This window comes from Pteropus medius, unplaced genomic scaffold, assembly GCF_902729225.1.
Source record: "Pteropus medius unplaced genomic scaffold, Ma_sr-lr_union100, whole genome shotgun sequence".
NCBI classification, from domain to species: Eukaryota; Metazoa; Chordata; class Mammalia; order Chiroptera; family Pteropodidae; genus Pteropus; species Pteropus medius.
The window spans coordinates 41,184,609-41,205,873 of NW_024344378.1; the positions used below are offsets into that span (position 1 = coordinate 41,184,609).

Below are 21,265 nucleotides of genomic sequence, written 5' to 3' on the forward strand. Positions count from 1 at the left end.
TAGAAGTTGATCATGTCTCAAATCCCAGTTGCTTCAGAGATTGTGAGGAAGATTTAAACTCTCAAATTATATGAATTATTATGGCATCACACTATAATGTTTTGACATGACCTGCACTCCAAATTCAGTGCTGACTTGGCTTCTTTCAATGAAGGAAAACAATGGATTTTTAAAGAAAATATATTAACCAAATATTTAGTCTCTCAGAAGGTAATCCGCTTTGTCTATGTCATTGACTCTTCTCTCAATATCTAGATAGTGTTTCAGTATATATTTTCTATCAGCTGAAAACTCAACTTCAATATTTATCCCTATATGACAATTTGTATTAGCGATTATTAAAGATCTAGAGCAAAAACATTAAGTCGGAACTTGGAAAGGGATATCTAATTCTACCTTGTTCTTTCTCTGTAAGAAATGTCTAGTAATTCATGCCACTTGCCTGAGGGCAAGCATATCTCAGTCCCAGTGAATGCAACTCTGAATGAATTAGCCCAATTCCATTATGTTAAGCTTAGGAAATGTTGTTGCCTTTAACCATTGAAAGATTTATAATTTATTGAAACCTCATGATGATACAATTCATCCCCTTGAAATGGAGTTCAGCTTGATTAATTAAATGGAGAAAAGATGCCTTTCTTACAGTTAGAGAAACACAGTCATTAGAATTCCTAACTAGCTATAGTATATGTGCATTTGTGGATGAAAAGAGACGCAGTATTGAACATTCCAGTGACAAAGTAATTTCTCAAAACAACTTCTGTAGTCAAACTTACATGAAGAAAATATTAATTGTGAAAGTATTATCTGGAAATATAATATGCACATGTACAAAAGAATGAGACTTTGAGTAAAACTATAACTATAGAATAACAGTCCCTATGAATCAACTTGAATCCCTCATGAATGTTGTTTTGCCTGTGGTTGAGATACTTCTGAGTTTACATTAGTCCAATTTTCTATGTCTAAGAAGGAGAAGATGAAAACAAAAGGAAGACGAATGCTGAGAAAATGAAGTAATCTTCATAATCTTTAAGAGAATTGAGAGGGTTTGGGTAATCCTACCCACGTGATGTGATTTTGCTGGGCTCAGGGCTCTTCGGTTAGCTCCAGAACTACTATTGGGCAAAATTCAAACCTTGAAGTTTCAGAAGATTACATCTTAAGTCACAATTACCTGGTTACCCTTGAAAGTCCATAGGAACTTGTAAAATGGTCCTGGAGTTGAAGTAGTTATAGATCCAAGGCAATTAAACTCAGAGGCAATTTGAGGGTCTACAAATGTTTCAGAGAGCATACTCCTTTACTCTCTGTCTTTAGTGTGAGAGCTTTCTCTCTGTTACATTTCTGATGTGATAGGAAGCCAATATCTTATGTTGCTGAGAAGGGATAGAGAAAAACAAGAAGCTAAATTGTAAGAACAGACACTAATCTTCTTTTAAAAAATCAAACTCTGACCATCTTCTCTATCCATCAGTTTATTACCTGTGGTATATCCACCTAATATTTCGACCTCATAATACTCACTTCCACCCCACCCACATACATGCTAACACTCACTCATGTGCAGAAAACCACAAAGGTGTGGTCTCCTTTGTGGCTATATGGCCTAACAGAATCCTTTCAGAAACAAACATTCAACTGAAGAGAAATAGTCATAAATACATAAATAATGACATAAATAAAAAAGACATGAATTCCTGTCATTTCCTTGCTATGACATTAAGCAAATAACTGAATTTTTATTTTTCTTCTTTAAAATAGATATAAATTCTAGCCATTGAATTTGAGTTTGCATTTTGCCTCAGCATGAAAATATGTCCACCTCACTTTTCTCAATTTGTAATAAACTCAAATATCCTGCTTTGTCAACATAGTAAAACACATTAAGGATAAAGCCAAATTGGAGGTTGCTCTTCAATATTTCAGAATAAGTGCACTCAGATTCTGTCCCTAGAAGACCCAAATATTTGCCAAAAGTAAATTATCATAAGTTATGTGTTCATTTACTCTAAACTCATATGATGACTTTAAAATAATGAAATAAATGAAGCATTTAATTTAAATGATACTTCATCTGTTGATGGTACTTGTGCCAATTTTCAATAGCTTTTGCTAGTGTTAATATAATTTGATTTCTAAGCAATTAAGTAGTGCATTTAGTACTGGCACAATTATTAATTAGAAACTCTGGATACAATGCCAAAAAAAGTTAACTTTTATATTTTACGTAATTTTTTTTCAAAGCATTACAGGATCATAGATTTATAAAGTTTCAGGCATAAAATAGATCTTAGAGTTTATATAGTCTAACTTCCAATTTTATGCATAATCCAGGTCTACATTTTCTCTGGAAAGTAGTTGTCTAAAATTTAACTGCAACACACTTTATCTTCCAAGGAAAACTAGTTCATTTTTCAAAGGCCTGAACTTTCTAATAAACTACTTATATTTATCTGTTATCTAAAATATTGCAGAAACTCTACCTGAGGCTGGAAATGCAAGCTCTATTCAGCCAAAGTTTCTGCCCCACAGAGAACTTGCAATCCCGTAAGAGATTAACAGATGAAACGAATAACCATGACTCATTACAGTTTGGCAGAGGTGTTCATAAGACACAATAGGAGTACAGTGGATGACAGTTAATAAAGCTTCAGTGTTGAATACAGTCTTCTTCTAAGAGCTGAAACCTGATTTGAATCTTGATTAAGGATGAATGCCTATAACGATCTAGCTGGATATTTGCAACAGACAATTGGGTATATAGGCTGAAATAAAAAGAGCTGCAGATATAGGTCTGAGAGTCATTAGCATAGAAATCAAACTCATAATCATAAAAAGGACTAAAATTGCCTATGAATGTGCAGAGAATGAATAAGAATAGACCAAGAATGGAAGACAGGGCAGGGGCCTGTGAAGGAGAAGGAATGGTCAGTGGTCTTTACCCAAAGCTATGTAACCGTAGCGACCAAGAAATAGATATCTAGAGAAGCATGCATAAAGCAGAGTCTCTGAGTGATTTTTAGAAATTGCCTGAAAGCAGACCATCATTTCCATAGAATTAATTGAAAAGCCAATCCAGGTACAAATGAATTGCTTATCAAAAAACTATATTGTTTAATTTAGGTTAGGAATTTAAACCCCAAAAGCAAAATCGGGGGGAAAAACAAAATTACGAAGTGAATTGTCAATGAAAGAGTACAATGACTCAGCAGAAGATAGAGAGTAGGAACTTAAGGAAGTTCCTGAGTCCAAAAACATGTCACTAATTCTAACATACAGCATGGTGACTACAGTTAGTAATATTGCATGTATATCTGAAATTTGCTACAAGAATAAATCTTGTATTCTCACCAAAAACAAAAACAAAAACAAAAACAAAAATGAGGGGAACTATGGGAAGTGATGAATTAATTGATTGTGGGGTAATCATTTTTCAATGTATGCATATATTAAATCATCACAATGTACACCTTTAAAAAATCTGTTTTTATGTAATTTAGTTGCCATATTGAGCCTCTAAAGACATGACTGAAAAGAGAACTGACTATATGTCAGTTATAGCTAATGGCAGAGTGCTAGAACTCATGAGGCCACTGAAACAAAAATATCCTTCCCTTAAGAGCACTTTTGACCTTTTGTGTTGCAACATTCTGATTTGAATCTAAAACTATTACATGGAGCAAGTTAAAATTTTTATGACATTGGTCAAATCATTGGATAATTTACCTTTTTCTATTAATTTGTGTTTTGAGTACTACAATGTAAACAATATTAGTAACTGGATTCCAAATTTCCTCCTGGGGAATGAACTCTCTTCATTTACAGAAGTTCTTCATAAAGTGATTAATATAAAAAATGATATCAGTATGCCTGAGAGCTGGCTGCCAGTAAAGCATCAGAAAAAATTTTGGGTAAGGAAATAAAGAGATGCAGTTGTTTTTAGTCTCCCCCTGGGGGATAGTATTGAGATTTAAAAAATATGATAGAGAAGGAGAGATGACAGAGGGTAATCAAACCTTAACAAGTTATTTATTTCTCTGTTACATTTTTTGTAAATAGAACTTCTAGTGTGTTTTTTGTGATGATTACATGAAATAATTTAAGAAATATGCTTATGACAGTTCCCCAAACACAGTGAATACTCAGTAAATATTATTATTAATCAAAAGCATTAAGCAGACCTATTCTTAGAAATACATTCATATGTAATAACAGTTTGAATGATGAAAATATTGTTTCCCCCACAGAAATTATGGTAAAGATAAATAATGTTAAATTATTTCTTAACCTCTTTTACTTTAATATAATTATTTAAACCAAATGTGGAAGCTTAATAGTTTATTGGACACTGGGTGTAATTTCCTTAGTAGATGATAGAATAAAAAAGGAATAAAACACTAAAAAATATACTCTCTGCCATCTCTTATGGGAGATGCCCCAAGGAAACATGTCTAGATATTTCACGGAGAGAAATAAACTTATAAGAATATAAAAACATGAATCTAGTTGGAGGTCATAACATACAGAGCATTAAAAAAATAAAGTAAATAATAGTCAGGGGAAATATGTTTCTTTTTTCCTGTTAAAATAATACACCTACTAAAAAATTAACAGCATTACCTTTTTACTGAACTGTTAAAATATGGCTAACATGTTTTTATTCTTACATTAAAGTCTTTTTTATGCACAAGTTTATAGGATAAAAATAACATATCAATAAAGCTTACATAAAAAACATGTGAGAGTCAGTCTAAATTTGGTTGTTTCAAACCTGAAGGCCATTTTTTTGCTTCAAAATGTGCTTTTACACTAGTCCAAATCAAAATATTCTTTCAAATTGTGAGAAAATGCATTGCAGGTAACTTCAGAAAGCTGAAACCATCTTACTTGTTACCTTCAACTTCAAAACAGAAAAAGGCTTCATAAATTCTCATGCTGACCCATAGAGCAAACATTATTAGTCTATAATTGCACTAGTAAATTTATTACCTAATATGCCATAAACACATTTTTGTAGATGCCTTGTTTTTTTCAACTTAAACTAAATTTGTATCTTTAATATGATGGGAAATGTTTGCATTTTCTAGCGCTCTGACTTCTACTATTTTATGAATCCCATTTCTTTAATTGCCTAAGGATTGAGTGGTATCTTCATTGACATTAAAGACATAGCCACAGGGACTGGCTTTTTCATTCTTTAATTTATTTAAAACAAATTAAATACCTTTGAGGGAGGGAAGTAAATTCATTATTTATTATCTCCCTTATGTCTCTTCCTTCTTCACCTACTCCGACTCCTCCTCTACTGTCTCCTCCTCTTCCTCTTTCTCCTCCTCCTCCTTATTAATATTATTATTATTATTATTATTATTATTATTACTCGCAGCAAGAGACAATCCTGAATGATAAAGTTATATATATTAACCTGGTGGTGTTCTATGTAAAACCAGAAGATATGAGTAAAAATTCATTGACAGGTAATAAGCTAAGATGAATAAATATAAATATGCCTCTGTTTTAATGGGGACAGGATTACAATTGCCATAACACCATAAACAATATATAAATTAGTAAGTATAAAGGTGATCATGAAACATCTTCAGAAGAGTTAGAATGTGAAGGAAGTTCAGCTTTAAGAAGTTGTATATGAATGCAAGCAATAGTCGCAGAACACAGAATTCTTAACTTTATCTGTAAAAAAAAGTGATTTTTTTTTTTCGCTACCAGCAATCAGATCACAGGAAAATTTATTAGAAAGTCATAAAAATAACAGCCAAGTCATCATGAGGGCATGGGACAAGCCCCAAAAAGATTCAGGCAAAGTTGAAAGGAATTGTAAAAGTAACTTTTTAATGCTTACATCAAATATGGTTCCTTAGTATGAACAATTTGGGGAAAGCATTTATTATGTTTAGATTTATAATTTCTTCTCATAGATGTCATATTAGCATTAGGGATAGAAGAGTTGGCTATATATCTGTAATAACCAATTATTTTATGGCTAATTATGCCATAAGTATGAATTCATAAACTCCTTATGCAAAACATCTAAAGGCTTGATAAGAGTTAGTCAAAGAGGTTTCAACAGTGCATAAAAACTATTCCTTTTAATTTCTAAAAACAAGTTTTAATTACATACTGTTATAGCATTTCAACTGCGCTTATTGCACATTTGCAGGTTCAAGACCCTGATGGAAAATTATTTTAGAATAAAATTACACTAAAAAAGAAGTAATCTTAAGTAGATGATAGAAATAGTAAATATACTGTCATGTGAAAGTAAACGAATTTGCAAGTATTTTCAATTGCTGACAAAAATGTTAACAAATTTCTGTTCTCTGATATCAAACTTTTGTCATCTTTTCTTTTTGGTTTCTTGAGATGGATTCCGGATGCAGTGAATAGTCCAAAGAGATATCTATTAATTTTATATTTGTATTTTAACATTAATTCAAACGTTGCAAAAATTGTACAATGAATCCCCATATTCCAGGCATTTGTCTTCCATGAATGTTAATATCTTCTATAACAACAGACCAATTATCTAAACAAGGACATAAAATTAATATGATTTTATTAACTAAACTACAGAGCTTTTTTTAAATTGCACTGTTTCACAAATGTTTTTTGCTGATCCAGGATCTAGTCCAGGATCTCACATTGTATCTAGTTGTCCCCATACTGTGGCAGTTCCTCAGTCTTTCTCCATCTTTCATGGAATTGGCACTTTTTGAGTAATACTGCACAATTATTTTGTAGAATGTCTCACAGTTTGAGTTTGGCTGATTTTTCCTCGTGACTAAATACAGGTAATGTATTTTTAACAAGAATGCCACAGAGTGATGTTCTAAGCTATGACCTTCCTATATCACATCAGGAGGCACTTTATATTAAATATGTGTCATTTTTAGTGATGCTAGCTTTAGTAATTGGCTAAAGTGATGTGTGCCAGGTTATTCCACTGTAAAGTTAATATTTTTTCTTCTATTATTAAGTATATTGTGGGAAGATATTTTGAGACTAAGCAAATATCTTGTTTATCATATTTTTGCTCACTAATTTTAGAATACAGTGATGATTATTATTTGAAACAATGATTACTGTACTGTTTACCAAAAGGCATTTTTCTATTTCTGACATTCTTTCTATGTTTATTAAATTGCACATCTGAAACATGTATAATTTTATTAATCAATGTTACCCAAAAAAATTTAATTAGAAAAAAAGAAATCCTTGTTGTTTTATAAATAAATAAAATATATAAAAGAAGAAAAACAGCTCCTCAGTGATTTAATTAACTACAAGATGGCTCAATATTTGGACAAATTTGAATAGAAAATACCTGGAAAATCAATGTGTAATAATTTTATAATGATTAAATGTGCTTTAAAGTAATAGAGTTATTAAGAGAGCGTAACCTGGGAAATTAAATATATTCAAAATAACAGCATGAGATGGCAAAAGAAGTAAAAATCAAGCATTTATGGGTGAAAAAGTGATAAAATTGATCTGAACAGTGTATGCTTTTGAAAGATTCAAAACTCATTGTTTTATGTCTCACTACTAAAGACTCATACCATGGATGGATCTAGAGGATATTATGCTGAGTAAAAAAGTCAGACAGACAAAGATAAATACCATATGATTTCACTTACAGTGAAATCTAAGGAAAAAATAATAAATGAACACACAAAACGAAAACAGACTCACAGATGCGGAGAGTAGACTGGTGATTGCCAGAGGAGAGGGAGTTTTGGGGAATGGGTGAAAAAGGTGAAGGGATGAAGAAGTACAAATTAGTAGTTCACCACTCACAGTCAAATCTCTTTCCTTCACCATATATTTGACCCCTTTTCAATATAACTGATTTCTGATTAATAACTTAAAGAGGACTCTTCTCTACAAATTTTCAGGTCTCAGCTACTCCGGAGGCATTAATCGATTTGGCATCAGAGATTCTCTCTTTATGTTTCATTAGTTTTTTGTTTGTTTGTTTTTAGCTCCAGTGACCATCCTAGCCAATTGCAGCTAAATTACCTCCTATTCTTCTTAGATCAATCTATAAAACAGATCTCCTTTTCATATTCTATAAATAGATTATAGATAGATTGGTCAATCAATCTATCGAACTATCTATCAATAGGTAGGTAGGTAGATACATAAATACATATATACATACAGATATACATACTCTGGTCTCTAAGATCTCAATCTTTCTCAAGATAAAATAACTTCCTTCCCTCAGGAAAACTATGTGCCTGACTTCATTTTTCTTTCTTTTTTCCATGTTCTTTGGTTGGCAAGATCATTTTTGGATTTCAATTGATAATACTCATTGTTCACTGAAAAAACGGCACCTAGATCTGGGTTTGTCTTTTTTCATTTTTTTCATAGATTTTATTTTCATAGAATTACATTGAATTTTTCCTCCACTTTAAACTAAGAAAATGACATATTTCCATATAATAAGGATCTTCATTCATTTTTATCTGCTTGTTAATGAAACTTATTATTTTCATATAATTAACCTGTAGTCTAGCTCTCTGAATTAAATAAGTATAATCAGAGCTTATGAAATAAACAGAATAAAATTTAGGCCATGTGCATGAGATTGAAAATAATTATCTGCATTCAGGTGAGGGCATAATAAAAGGAGAGAATACAAAACAAGTAAAGCAATTCGCTCCAGCCGACTATGCTTAAAGAGCCTATATAGTAACGTTCTGCTTGCTTTGAAGTAAGCTTTACCTGGAAATTAACCAAAAAATTTTCTGACAATATAGCCTGCAGAACATTCAGGCCTATAGTTGTTACATCTGTGGTCACAGTATAAGAAGCTACTGAACATATAGTTTATTTCTTGCTTGGCCTAGGATTGCTAAAGCCAGTTACAGCAGCTGTACCAACACCTGATTCCATACACAGAACTTTTATTAAACTAAAATCAGTGTCTATGCTTATTCCTATGGATTTCTTGCCAATTCCTCAATATTATATAGTGGTAGGGGGAGGTATAAGAGTCAGTCTCATACTCATTTCTCCTTGCTTTGCATTATAACCAATAAATAATAAACCCAATGAACTATGTTCGGAATGGATAAAAATTGGGGATCGATACATTAGTTTTAGACTGGTCAGGCAAATATCAATGGCTAACTACTCTAAAAGAACAAGATCATCTGATCAAGTTAAATTGGAAAATGTAGTTTGGATCAACAATCAAAGTAAAGGGCTTCTTACTATCTCCCAAGTTTTAGAACTCAATCACCATTGGTGGAAAGAATTGCATCTGTAGAGATATTATAGTTGATGACATTGAAGATTTCAGACCTACTTCATCACATAATTGCTGGCAATAGATGAAGCACAAAGAAGGAATAGATGAGCACTCACTGTCTTCTTAATGCAGCAATCTGCAGCTCCTAGAATAAATATCAGATGCTTAATAATGAGTAAACTCTTATCTCTCTGTGAAAATACTAAATTAATTAGATGGAAAGAGAGTCTAAAAGTGTTTATTCCTATAATCTATCATTTTGAGAGAAAGGAAAATTATATTCCAAAGGAAACATAAGTATGAAACTAGTGCATTTCAATGTTTAGATGCAAGTGTTGTCAGACTAAGAACTTTCTTTTTAATAAACATCCACAATTAGTAAAATTGTTCAGAAACAATGAGAATAGGTTGTAGAAATAAAAAAATAATAAAATAAATAAATTTTAATAGTTTTTCAAAAAAGTATCAAGGAAAAAGCATGATCCAAAGTATATTAAAGTAACCTAGGAAGACCTAGGTTGCTGTAGGCATATAAAATATAAAAAATAAGGGATTATAAACTGACAAGGTCCTTGCAATCTATGAGGTCAACCAAGGATTGCCTTGCCTGAAAAAAAAATTATATATTAATGTAATGAAAAAGAGAATCAGAAGACAGAGGATAGAGGCAAGATTACAGGGTATGTGTGAAAAATAAAAAATATTGGAAATAAAATTAGGAATGAAAACTAGATGGCAAGGTTTAAAGAGAGTGATAAAATAGAGACAGAAAAAGTGCATGCTTCATTCAAAAGTTTGATTGTGCAAGAAAATGAGAGACATTGTGAAGATTTTTACATGATGGAGCAGAATTGCATGTGCTTGAAAAAAAACACAGAAGAATCAAGCAAAGAATAAGATAGTAAAACTACCTATGACCTGCAAAAAGGAAGAAAGGGTACTTAGTAAAAAGAGGATTCTTGGTTTGGTCTTGTAGATTGATATTATCAAAAATCTATCTGATTTTCCAATATCTGGTACTGAAAATTAAAGCAGTTTTTTTGGGGGGAAGGGGAAGGTGTAAATAAAGAGGACAGGAAGGGATGATTCTGGGTTCAAGAGACACAGTAAACTTTAGAGGGAATGAGGAAAGCCCTTTTGAAACTGAAGGGAAGGATGAGAAGATAGACTTTGTTCTCAATCTTTTGTGCGCAAGAGAACAATTGGCAAAGATTTTTTAAAATCTGATATTCAAGTCACATTTTTACCACGCTACATTAGAATTTGTGGGAGTGGGAACAGGATCAGTGATTTAAAATTACCAAAGTGATTCCAATAAGCAGCCTGGATTAGGGACCACTGACAACAAAGCACATTTCCAAACATGTTCTATGAACACTAGTCCTGAAATATGCTACTTGAAACACTTGAGACATTTGAATGATTTGATTTAGGGGAAGTTTCTCCTCTATGCTCTCTTTCTGATTCAAAAAGTAGCACAGGATATTAAAGAGCCTGAGAGATCCTATAGTTGTTTTTTTGTTTGTTTGTTTGTTTGCTTTTTAAGAGCCCATTCCACATTGTTGATACAGCATTTTCCTCAAGTTATACCCTACAGACTTTGAGTTTAGTAGATCTCACTTTAAGACATAGTGGTCTCCAGGGAAATTTTTAGAGAAGAGATTATGCATAGATATTTGTAGGTGACATTAATCCCTTCTCTAAAGTAGGACGTAGAGAAAATGATATATATCATATGCAAAACTACCATGTGGTGAATGAGATTATGGACATGTAGACTAGGAGAAAAGGTCTCAAAGAGTAGATATAGGGAATGTGATAAAGAATCAGGTAATGAAGGGATGCTATGTAGGAGTCTTGCTCTTAACCTTGGTGCAAGGGTAGCATATCTTTTCATGAAACAAGACTATTCAGTGACAGTATATCTTCATATATAAAGTGAGTTTGTAAGTAGATAGATAACTTTGCCAATGTCACACAATTAATTTACATTAAATTAAGGATCAGAAACAAATCGGGATATAAATAAATTTAAGTTTTACTTAAAATTTTCAGGACTAAAACAAGAGTCTCAGTTCATTAGATACACATTTCAGATGTAAAAATTACATTAACACAAAATTGTGAGGTGTGATTATTCAATTATTATATAAGAAAATATGAGAATGGTGTTTACTATATTTTTAAACTTTAGCCATTAGAGAACTTTAGGAACATAGAGTCAATGATTTGTAAAAAGAAACAGAATTCTGCTGTACTTATTTTATGTGGTGTGAAATGACATGGGGACATTCCAAACAAGTTTCCCTAGCTTCAGTGATAGTGCTTTCATGCTACTCTGTATTTATATCCTGTTCCAGCACTGAGTGAAGCAATCCGATTATTATATTTCTTGAAGTTTCAGTACTAAAAACAAAATTGAACTGAGCATATGCACTTGTGATTTATTCACTAGGCTTTTGTCAATAAGATATTAAAGCTATTTCTTTGGTCATGAAATCTTATACCCCTCCAAACAAATTTATTAAGCTAAGAAATATACTAAATAACCTCGGTAGTATAATTTTCATGAATTCTTCATCCAAGGATTGTCTATTACCATCAATTCTTAAAGCTATTGTCAAAAGATGTTTTCAATAATTCAATCAGCACTCTCTTAACTGTTTTATTTGGAGAAGAGGAGGCAGGGACAGGGAAGTTAAAATTTTCTGCTTATTCAAATATTGGATTTTCATCATGTATTGAGTACTCATTTTTAAAGACATAAGGGAAAATGAAATACATTGACACCATCTTAAACACTGTTTGCTCTCTGGTATGCTGATAAGTAATCCACTTGTGACAGTTGCGACAGGGTTTCTTGAAGGCATCAGTTTTTATCACTCTGTAAAGGCCAACTAAGAATGATTGTGCCTGATAGAGTGCTAAACTTTTTTCTCAGCAGAAGATAAGGGAAAAGGTCTCATTTAACTTCTTTTCCTGTAAAGTGTAAATTATAGTATGAATCACCTCACCAGATGAGTTTGTAATAACGAATCAAGATATGTATATAAAAATAAGAATCTATTCTGTACTGTTCAAATGTAAGGCATTTATGAATGGGTTTTTGATCTCTCCTAGTGCTTTCTTAATCATTAAGAAATACACTTGGGATTAAGTGTCCTGGGGTCCCCCAACAGTAATGTAAGTAAAAGATATTTTTGTGAAACATTCCAAGAAAGTGGTAGGTGGTAGCAGTCTCCTTTGACCCATGGCCAGGGCCATGACCCCACTCCCAGAGTGTTTTCTATCTTTTTATTCTCTGGGACTCATTTCCATTTGATGTTATCAAAACCCAGAAAAAAAGAGTGCAAAATATTTATCTATGAATAATTCTTCAAAACTTCATTTGGGAACTATTCACATAAACCACAATTTGCTGAAATTCTAACATAAGAGTAAACACAAAGTCCTTTCTGTATTTTTTCATAGCAGACTTCATGTTTCTAACAAATAGCAACTTTGTAAATTTATATGACAGGCAAGATCAGAAGAATTTCCACCCTTAGACTATTTTTAACAGAATCCTGTAGAATTTTGCAGTTGAACATACTCTTTACATGTGACAGTTCTTTCACACTCTAAATAAGTGTCGTGTCAGTAAAGCATGTGAATTAACAAAATTTAGTATCAGCCCCAACATTTCTGACACAGAACATTTCCTCCTAAAGAGACATTGACAAAAAATGAAAATCATTAAGTATATTTAGGTTTTTTCTAGACAGTAAATTTGAAAGCTTATGTTAGAGTGATGACAAAGGGAAACACAGATGAGAAGTATACAGCATTCAGTGCTGGCAGCCTCCTGAAAGATAAGAAGCCCCCTGACCTCACAAAATACAGCAGTGGCCTAGAAAAGAGACCAAGCAATTGCGGCATGAAAACATGTTTTTCTATTCTTCATAATCTGCAAACGTTGGTTGTACAGAGTGAGAACTTTAGTCATCCACAGAAGTTCTGAGGCTAAGAGCAAGGACAAAGCATTGTGGAAGAAGGATGTTTCAGAGTTCAGTATTTCCCTACCACATCAGACTGGGGCTCTGCCTAGGGTCTGTATTTTATAATGATCATTTCTTAACCTACTTAAGATTTAGCATGGGTATGAGGACAATGATATTTGTTGACATGACTTAATGACTTGTTAATTTTTGTCCCATCACATTAACTTTTCTCTTAAGTCATTGATTAATTTTTATTTTAGATTTTCATTTACAGGAAAGTTGCAAGAATATTACAGAGAGTTCCCAAATACCTGAATTTAGTTTTCCCTATTGCTATGGTATATTTGTCACACTAATAAACCAATATTCATACATTATTATTATCTGAAGTCCACTTTATTGAGATTTCCTTAGTTTTTACTTAATGTCCTTTTTATGTTCCAGGCCTGCATCCAAGTACTACACGCAGTCGTCATGTCTCCTTAGGCTTCTCTAGATTGTGACAACTTCTCAGATTTTCATTATTTTTCATGACCTTGACAGTTTTGAGTAATATCAGTAAGCTCTTTTGCTAAATGTCTGTACAGTTTTCTCATTTCCATTGTGTTATATAAATGGAATCCTACAATATACAGTCTTTTCAAATTGGCTTCTTTCACTTAGAAATATACATAGAAAATTTATTCATGTTGTTGTATGAATTGAAAGTGCATTCCTTTTCTTCACTGAGTGGAATTCCACAGAGTGGAAGTTCCACAGTTTGCTAAGTCATTAAACTGTTAAAGAAATTTATCATTTCTTTCATAGTTTCGCAAGCATGAACAAAAATTCTCTGACTATTTACGAGTTTTTGTGTGAACGTGTTTTCTAGTCGGATAAATAAATAGCTAGGAGTAAAAGTGCTTAACCAATGTTAAGACTGGAATTCTGGTTTCTCAGCATTGGGTATTGCCAAAGTTTTAGTATTTAACATTCTAATAGATTTGCAATTGTATTTGTTGTTTTAATTTGCATATCCATAGTAACATTTGTTGCACATTTTTTCATATAACCATTTGTCCATCTGTATATTTTAAAGGCGAGGTGTCTATTCAGAGCTTTCACTCATTTACTTATTGAGATTGTTTTTTTGTAGTTGAATACTAAGAATTCTTTTTATATTCTGGATACAAATATTTGAATATATGTTTTGCAAACACTTTCAGTTTGTAGCTTGTATTTTTAGTCTCTTAATGTTTTCTTTTTTTTTAAAGCAAGCATTTTTTTCTTTAAATAAAAAAAGTTTAAAATTTAAATTTAAAGTTCAACTTACCATTTTATTTTTATGGGTCATACTTTAAGTACCAGTAATTCATCTTCAAACCCAATTACATACACATTTCCCCTATGTTTTCTTCTAAAAGCTTAATAATTTTGCATTTTGCATTTAGGTCTCTTTTCACGTCAAATTTTGTATAAGGTATGAGGTGTTTGTTTAGGTTGATTGTTTTGTATATTGAGAAGTCCAGTTGTTGAAAAGATTCTTTTTCTACTGAATACAGTTGTGCCATTATCAATAATTAGTTGACTATACTTGTGAGTCTGTTTTGGGCTCTCTCTTCTGTTTCATTGATTAACCGATCTATTCTTTTGCCAGTAGGATGCTATCTTGATTACAGTGACTTTAAGATAAAATTTTAAATTAGGTTTTAAGAATGAAAGTGATATCTTCCAAATTCTTTATATGTTGGAGCTGATACCAGAAGCTTCATTACATTAACTTTTACATATCCCTATCTTGACATTATTTGACACGTGTCCACACAAAAAGGAAATTCTACTCTACATTATACCATCACTTTCTATTTTTTAGAATTTCTAACTTATAATGACATTTCACATGACCTTTAATCATCTTAGTATCTGTGACAGTAAGGTTGAACTAAGTAGTATATCTTTGTTTTTCTATTGAGCAACCGAAGACACAGAAAAAGCAGGTGATTTACCTGGGTTCATACAGCCAGAGTGTGGCAAAAATATTCTTATAGAAGAATTAAATCCCATCTTTACAGAAGTGAGAGAAAAGTAATTCATGATCAAAATCTTCTAAATTCATTATGTTATGCCAAATAAATTCTAATTCTCGTTTTTTAAAAAAAACAAACTGAAGTAAAATTCTCAAAAGTCTTACAATAAACAAGTACCATTACTTTATAGTTATGACCCACACATAATCATTTGGCTTTTCACTAAATTTATTCTGTGGCTACAGCATAATTGGGTAGGTTAAATATTTAAGAGGCCAAGGGAGATAATCACTTTTGGTTTATATTGGCAAAAATCCACTCATTATTTGAAATGTTTTCTTTTACCTAATTCTGAATTGTTGTGGATTATTCTCTGGTGTTTAGATATAGATTACTGGCTGAAATATTGAGGTTTAAATTCAGATCTTGGCAATGTTTGTAAAGAAAATTGGATTCACATCACATTAGAAAGTTCAAGCCCCAAGTGCCTAGATATTACAGCTTTCGTATAAAATTAGAGGAATAAGGAACCTTACTGGGGAATTAGCATCTTAGAAATAAGGTTCTAATCCATCCTGACATTGATTTGGTTCAGTTGTAGGTGTTCTTTCCAATTATCACTTTACCCAGATAATAAAAGCCTACCTATACTTTGAAATAAATGGTAGCATTTGAACATTTCTTTCAGTATTTTTGTTCTAGTTCACTATATACATTAGAGCATCAGTGTAATATCGTTCCAAACTTATGAAGGGGCCAACTATGGCGTTTCAGAAATACTTTATATCAGAGTATAAAGTTCAAGACATAAGCTCTAGGTCTATTTACCATTGTTTCCTAGTGCCCCATTCTGGCACATAGTTTGTACCTAATAAAAATTTAAAAATATATATTTGGCATAGTAGACATCAACTAAATTTTTATCCTCTCTGTCTACGGCCATGCTACCCTGAATGTTCCCAATCTCATCTGATCTTGGAAGTTAAGCAGGGTTGGACCTGGTTGGTACTTGGAGGGGAGACCATCTAAGAAGACTAGGTAATATAAGCATAAAAAATAAAATGATAAGAGATTGTAAGCTGACAAGGTCCTTGCATCCTTGCAATCTGTGAGGTCAACCAAGAGTTGCCTCACCTAAAATCAATCAATCAATCAATCAATCAATCAATAGATAGATAGATAAATCTTTATCCTCTCAACTCTAGAAAGAAGTTGATGAATAACTTCTAAAGTTCAATAAGAAGAGTCTATGTAAATTCTTGTCCTAATCTTCCATACAGCTACACTCAGGTTAGAATATAAGACAGAATTGAAGAAAAATAAAAATATAGAAAAAAAGTGAAACATTGCAAGAGTAATGCAAAAAATTTTAGAGATTATAGTATTATAACATATAGATATGTGTTTTAAATTGATGATAGACATAGAATAAAGTTTAGAAAGAGGTAAGTTTTACCTGGGTGTTCATTAATAGTATATGAAAATATTATTTTAACTATTAGCAAGCAATTTTTAAAATTTTCTTGTGCACCATGCTTTCCTATTGCACTTCTGCCTTGAGCATCAAGATCTCAGACATAATTATTGTCACAGAAGGAAGACAAAGAAAAAGAATCAACATTCAGCATTAGACTTTAAAAGCAAGCAGCAAAGGCCCATTTTAGAGACCAAAATTGTGAAAGCCATAGTTTACTTTGAAGAAATCTTGTTGTTGTTGTTGTTCTTGTGTTTTTGTTTTGTCACTGTTGTTTTATGTATCAAAATGCAAAACTCTAAAGGAAAAGCATTTATTGATAAGTAGTGAATTGATTGAGTAGATGCAGAGAGATGAGAACCAACTCTCAGGAAAGCATTACAAAAGTATCAATTAAAGCTAGGTACACCTCTTCTGTCATTCTCCAACTCAGAGATGAAGATGAAATAAGCTAAAGGAATAAAAGGAATCTAAAAATAGCCTAACCATTCATTCATTGGGAGAGAAAAGGAGAGCAAGAGTCAAAAAACCTTCCCTCCTTAATATAATTCACCTACCGACAATGCAACCAATCTCTTTTTTGAGGCCTTCTTAATATCTGCATGAACCCCTGGTCCAAAGAGACAGGGCTGTCATGCATTAACTGTGAAGGCAGATAAAACTAATGAATTTTGTGAATCATGGTCATCACATGCAATTAGGCATCCACTGCTCTCCTAGAGAACAACTCATCACCAAATAAAGGATGTGACGTTTAAGTAGGATTCATCTGAGAAGTGCCATCTCTCTAATTGCAAATCATAAACAGGTGGCACTCATTTCCCATTTCTCTTGAGAAGTCACCAAAAATATCATAGCATTTCAACTGAGCTTCAGTTGAAAATAAATGTTCATTTCATTATCTCCTTAAGCATTAGAGGATGGGAAAAAAGAGGAGAAATTAACTGTCTGCTATTTTCTTTTTATAGTTTTGACAGAAGTAGAACCCCAATCAACTGATGGACAATGGCAAAAAGGGACACTAAAGTTATATTAGGAATGTCTGCAACCTATTATTCAGGCTCCATGTTGAACAGATGTCTCAGCATTTTCAAAGAAGATTTAGAACATTATAGAGTAGGACAGTCATGCAGCAGCCCAGGTAAAGAAAAATCTATGAGAAATCAAAGTCATAGAAAGATCTGTGAGGAATATAACTCAACCCAATATACTGACTAAAGTCATATCTTTATCACTGGAATTGTTCCAGAAAGTCACAGATAATTTACAAAACTTACAGGAAATTTGAATTATATAATAATCTTTAGCCTACTGCATGAGTAACAGATAACTTTCCAGAGTCTAGCAAATCCAGTGGTGGACAGAGCGAATGGTAGTGGCATTGAAGGGAGATAAAAAAAAAATCCAGCAATCATTTTTTTTTTTAATCACCACACCTAATAACCACTTTATGTTCATTATGTGAAAAAAAGAGAAAAGAAAATAGCTTGACATCTGGCCAGCCTCCTCACTCTGAGGAATTATGCTCAGTTCTGGGCCTTTAAAAAACGCAGATTGGCTTATTAAATTTGGAAAAGGCTGAGGCCTAGCTTAAAGCATGTGGAGGTCACCTTGAAAGAAGGCCCTTTAAAAAATTATAATCCTGTATGGAAGTAACTTAAGTGTCCTACGATAGATGATTGGCTAAAGAAGCTGTGGTACATATATACAATGGAATATTGCTCAACCATAAGAAGAAATGAAATACTGCCATTTGCAACAACATGGATGGACCTTGAAATAATCATACTAAGCGAAATAAGCCAGACAGAAAAGATTGGCAATCACATGATATTATATAAGTGGTATATAAACCTAAAAGCAACAAATGAACAAGACAAATAAACAGAGACTCATGGACATGGACAATGGACTAGAGGTTACCAGGAGAGAGGGGGGAGGGATAAAGGGGAAAATAAAATGGTAAAAAATATAATAAATAAATAAATAAATAAATAATTATAATCCTGAACATTTACTGTCCTATTGCTACTGAGGCTTGTTACCTCTGTGGGCTCTACTTTAGTCCTTATTAGTTAGGATCATTAACCTGGGTAAATTTCAGTATTTTTAGCTACATATTAGAGATTAAAAATAATAAACACTTCTATTGGAATTGTTATTATTAATGACTTTATTAATATAAAACATCTTAGCACAGTAACAGCCACATAAAAGTGTGATTGTCATTATTAATACTAGCTTTGTGTTGGTGACTGTGCATTTGAAGAAACACGCATGTCTGAGACTTTATAGACTGACTCAAACAAAGAAAGACCTTCACCAATTAGCCTTGCTAAAGTTTCTGGTAGTTTCTTGAATCTTTTTTGTGGATGTGCATGTTTTACTCCTCTCCTTTCCTTGTGGGACAGAAGTCTTAAGGTTGTGTGCCTTTTGCCAGTAAGATAGAGGTGTGTTGGCCATGATAAGCCACCTGCCCCTTTTAACATTCAACTCCTCTCCTTTCCTCTTGATGTACAAAATTCAGAATTGAATGTCTTCTAATATCACAGAGCCATGCCTCTACCAAAGCCACCCTCCCCTTTTCCTTAGGACAGTGCACTAAAATTCTAGGACATTAGGTTGAAGTTCCACTTCTCCTAAATGAGAATTCTCAAGACTATGTACCTTCTTTCAGTTTTGCAGAGCCACATCAACTGCTGAAAGCTGCCTGCTCCTTTGCTTTGTTTTTAGCCTTTTAGGGTGTTAGAACTATGCAAGTTCTCTCTGCATTCTGGGTGAGATGAGACCATAGCAGGTCTCTTTGCCAGTGCCCTGAGATTGGATGCTCACCTCTCTCTCTCTTTCCCCACTCCAAGGAGAAATTGCAGGTTGAGATTTCTCTTGGTGCGGAGCTACTCTGACTAAGGGGAAGGACTCCCACAGGTAAAATGAAACTGTTCTTATCCATTTTAATGTGGCTATTGTCAGTTTTGTAGTCATCTAGGGTACTAAAACTTCTTAACTTGATTCTGGAATTTCATAAATGTATTCAGTTTTTATAGTTATTAAATTAGTGCTTCTGTGGGAGGATGAGGGTTGGAACTTCCTAATCTGCTATCTTGCTGATGTCGTTCCCACTAATTTAACTCAATTTCTGCTCTCTAAATCAGAACAGAGTAAGAGGAATGTCTGTAGTGAGATAAAATGATGTTTAATTTATTTTATAATATTATGTCATCAAAAGTAGTTTTAATAGATGCTCATTTTAATCTACTTTGAATCTGTTGATAGACTCTACTCCAGGCTTATGATACCCTAATTGAAAGTTACCCTACTCATCATTAGAAGAAACATTATTCTTTACCCCAACGCTCAATTTTGAGGCAGAATAACACCACTGAAAATATAATCACCAAATATCTTAGATGAGTGAAAAAGCTCACTCACTCCCTTGTTCTCTAAGCCATTTCAATTACATGATTTCTTCTATATTTGTCAAGTGAGTTTATACATTTTTGATACTCCCTCAGAACATACCAGAACTTTAAACCTGGAAAATCATATTACTACTATTCCCTCTAGGTCCACATAGATTATTTTAAGTATCAGAACACGAGTGTTTAAGTGTTCTTGGACAATGACAATGATCGTACAATTATAATCAAGGTTAAACCCACATATCTTTGAAAATATGTAGGTAGAAATCTATTTATGGAAATCTATTAATCTAAACATTAATATGGAAAAAAAACTTCTGAGGTCATATGACCCTGCATTTTCTTACATCTTCTGGTCTTTAAGATATAAGAGTCTAATCTTGAGTTTCTGGGTAAGATGACTCACAGCTTATCCAAATGAAGCACTCTACTGTTATGGACCAATGGTTCCCTGAGAAGCTTCAGGAAACCACATTATGGGGAAGCTGGATTTAAACTGAAAAATGAATTATGCTGCAATAGACAGACAAATCAATTCTATCTTTTTGTACAGAAGCCAGCTACATCTATTACTGAGTAGGATACTCAATGATTCCACTTCAAGTGACATTAAAAAAAAAAGAGAGAACAAGAGATGTCAAAGAAAAACTATATTTTTGGAAGTAGAATCTACATTTTGTTGTTAATTTGAATTTCTTATCACCAAATTTCATGACCTCAATTTCATTATGAAAATCTACTTTGAATGAATTCAATAACTGGAAAATTAAAGTTCAACTATAACCATATTTAATATCTTATTTGATTTAGGTCTTAAATATTTTAATTATTCAATGTGATAAAAAAAAAAATCTTGCAATAAAATTCCCTACAAGAAACACATTACAAAACTCTCTCCCCAAACTGTGTTTAAAATGTTGTATCTTCTACCCACTTAACTATGCATTCGCCCATTCCTTACCCACTCACTAACTACCCCTGCACCATGCCCATTCCATTTTCCACTCTATCAAGTTTGTAAACCATATTCTCTTTTTACTTAATATCAGGCTTTCAGTGTATTCCATAAAGAGCAGTTTGCTCTTAAATATACAACAAAGAACTTT

The 21,265-nt window shown here is 32.6% G+C and overlaps 1 pseudogene; it reads left to right on the top strand.

Moving 5' to 3' along the window:
- Positions 1-16,197: 16,197 nt before the first annotated feature.
- LOC120610116 (uncharacterized) lies at positions 16,198-16,316 on the top strand (annotated as a pseudogene).
- The last annotated feature ends 4,949 nt before the right edge of the window (positions 16,317-21,265 follow it).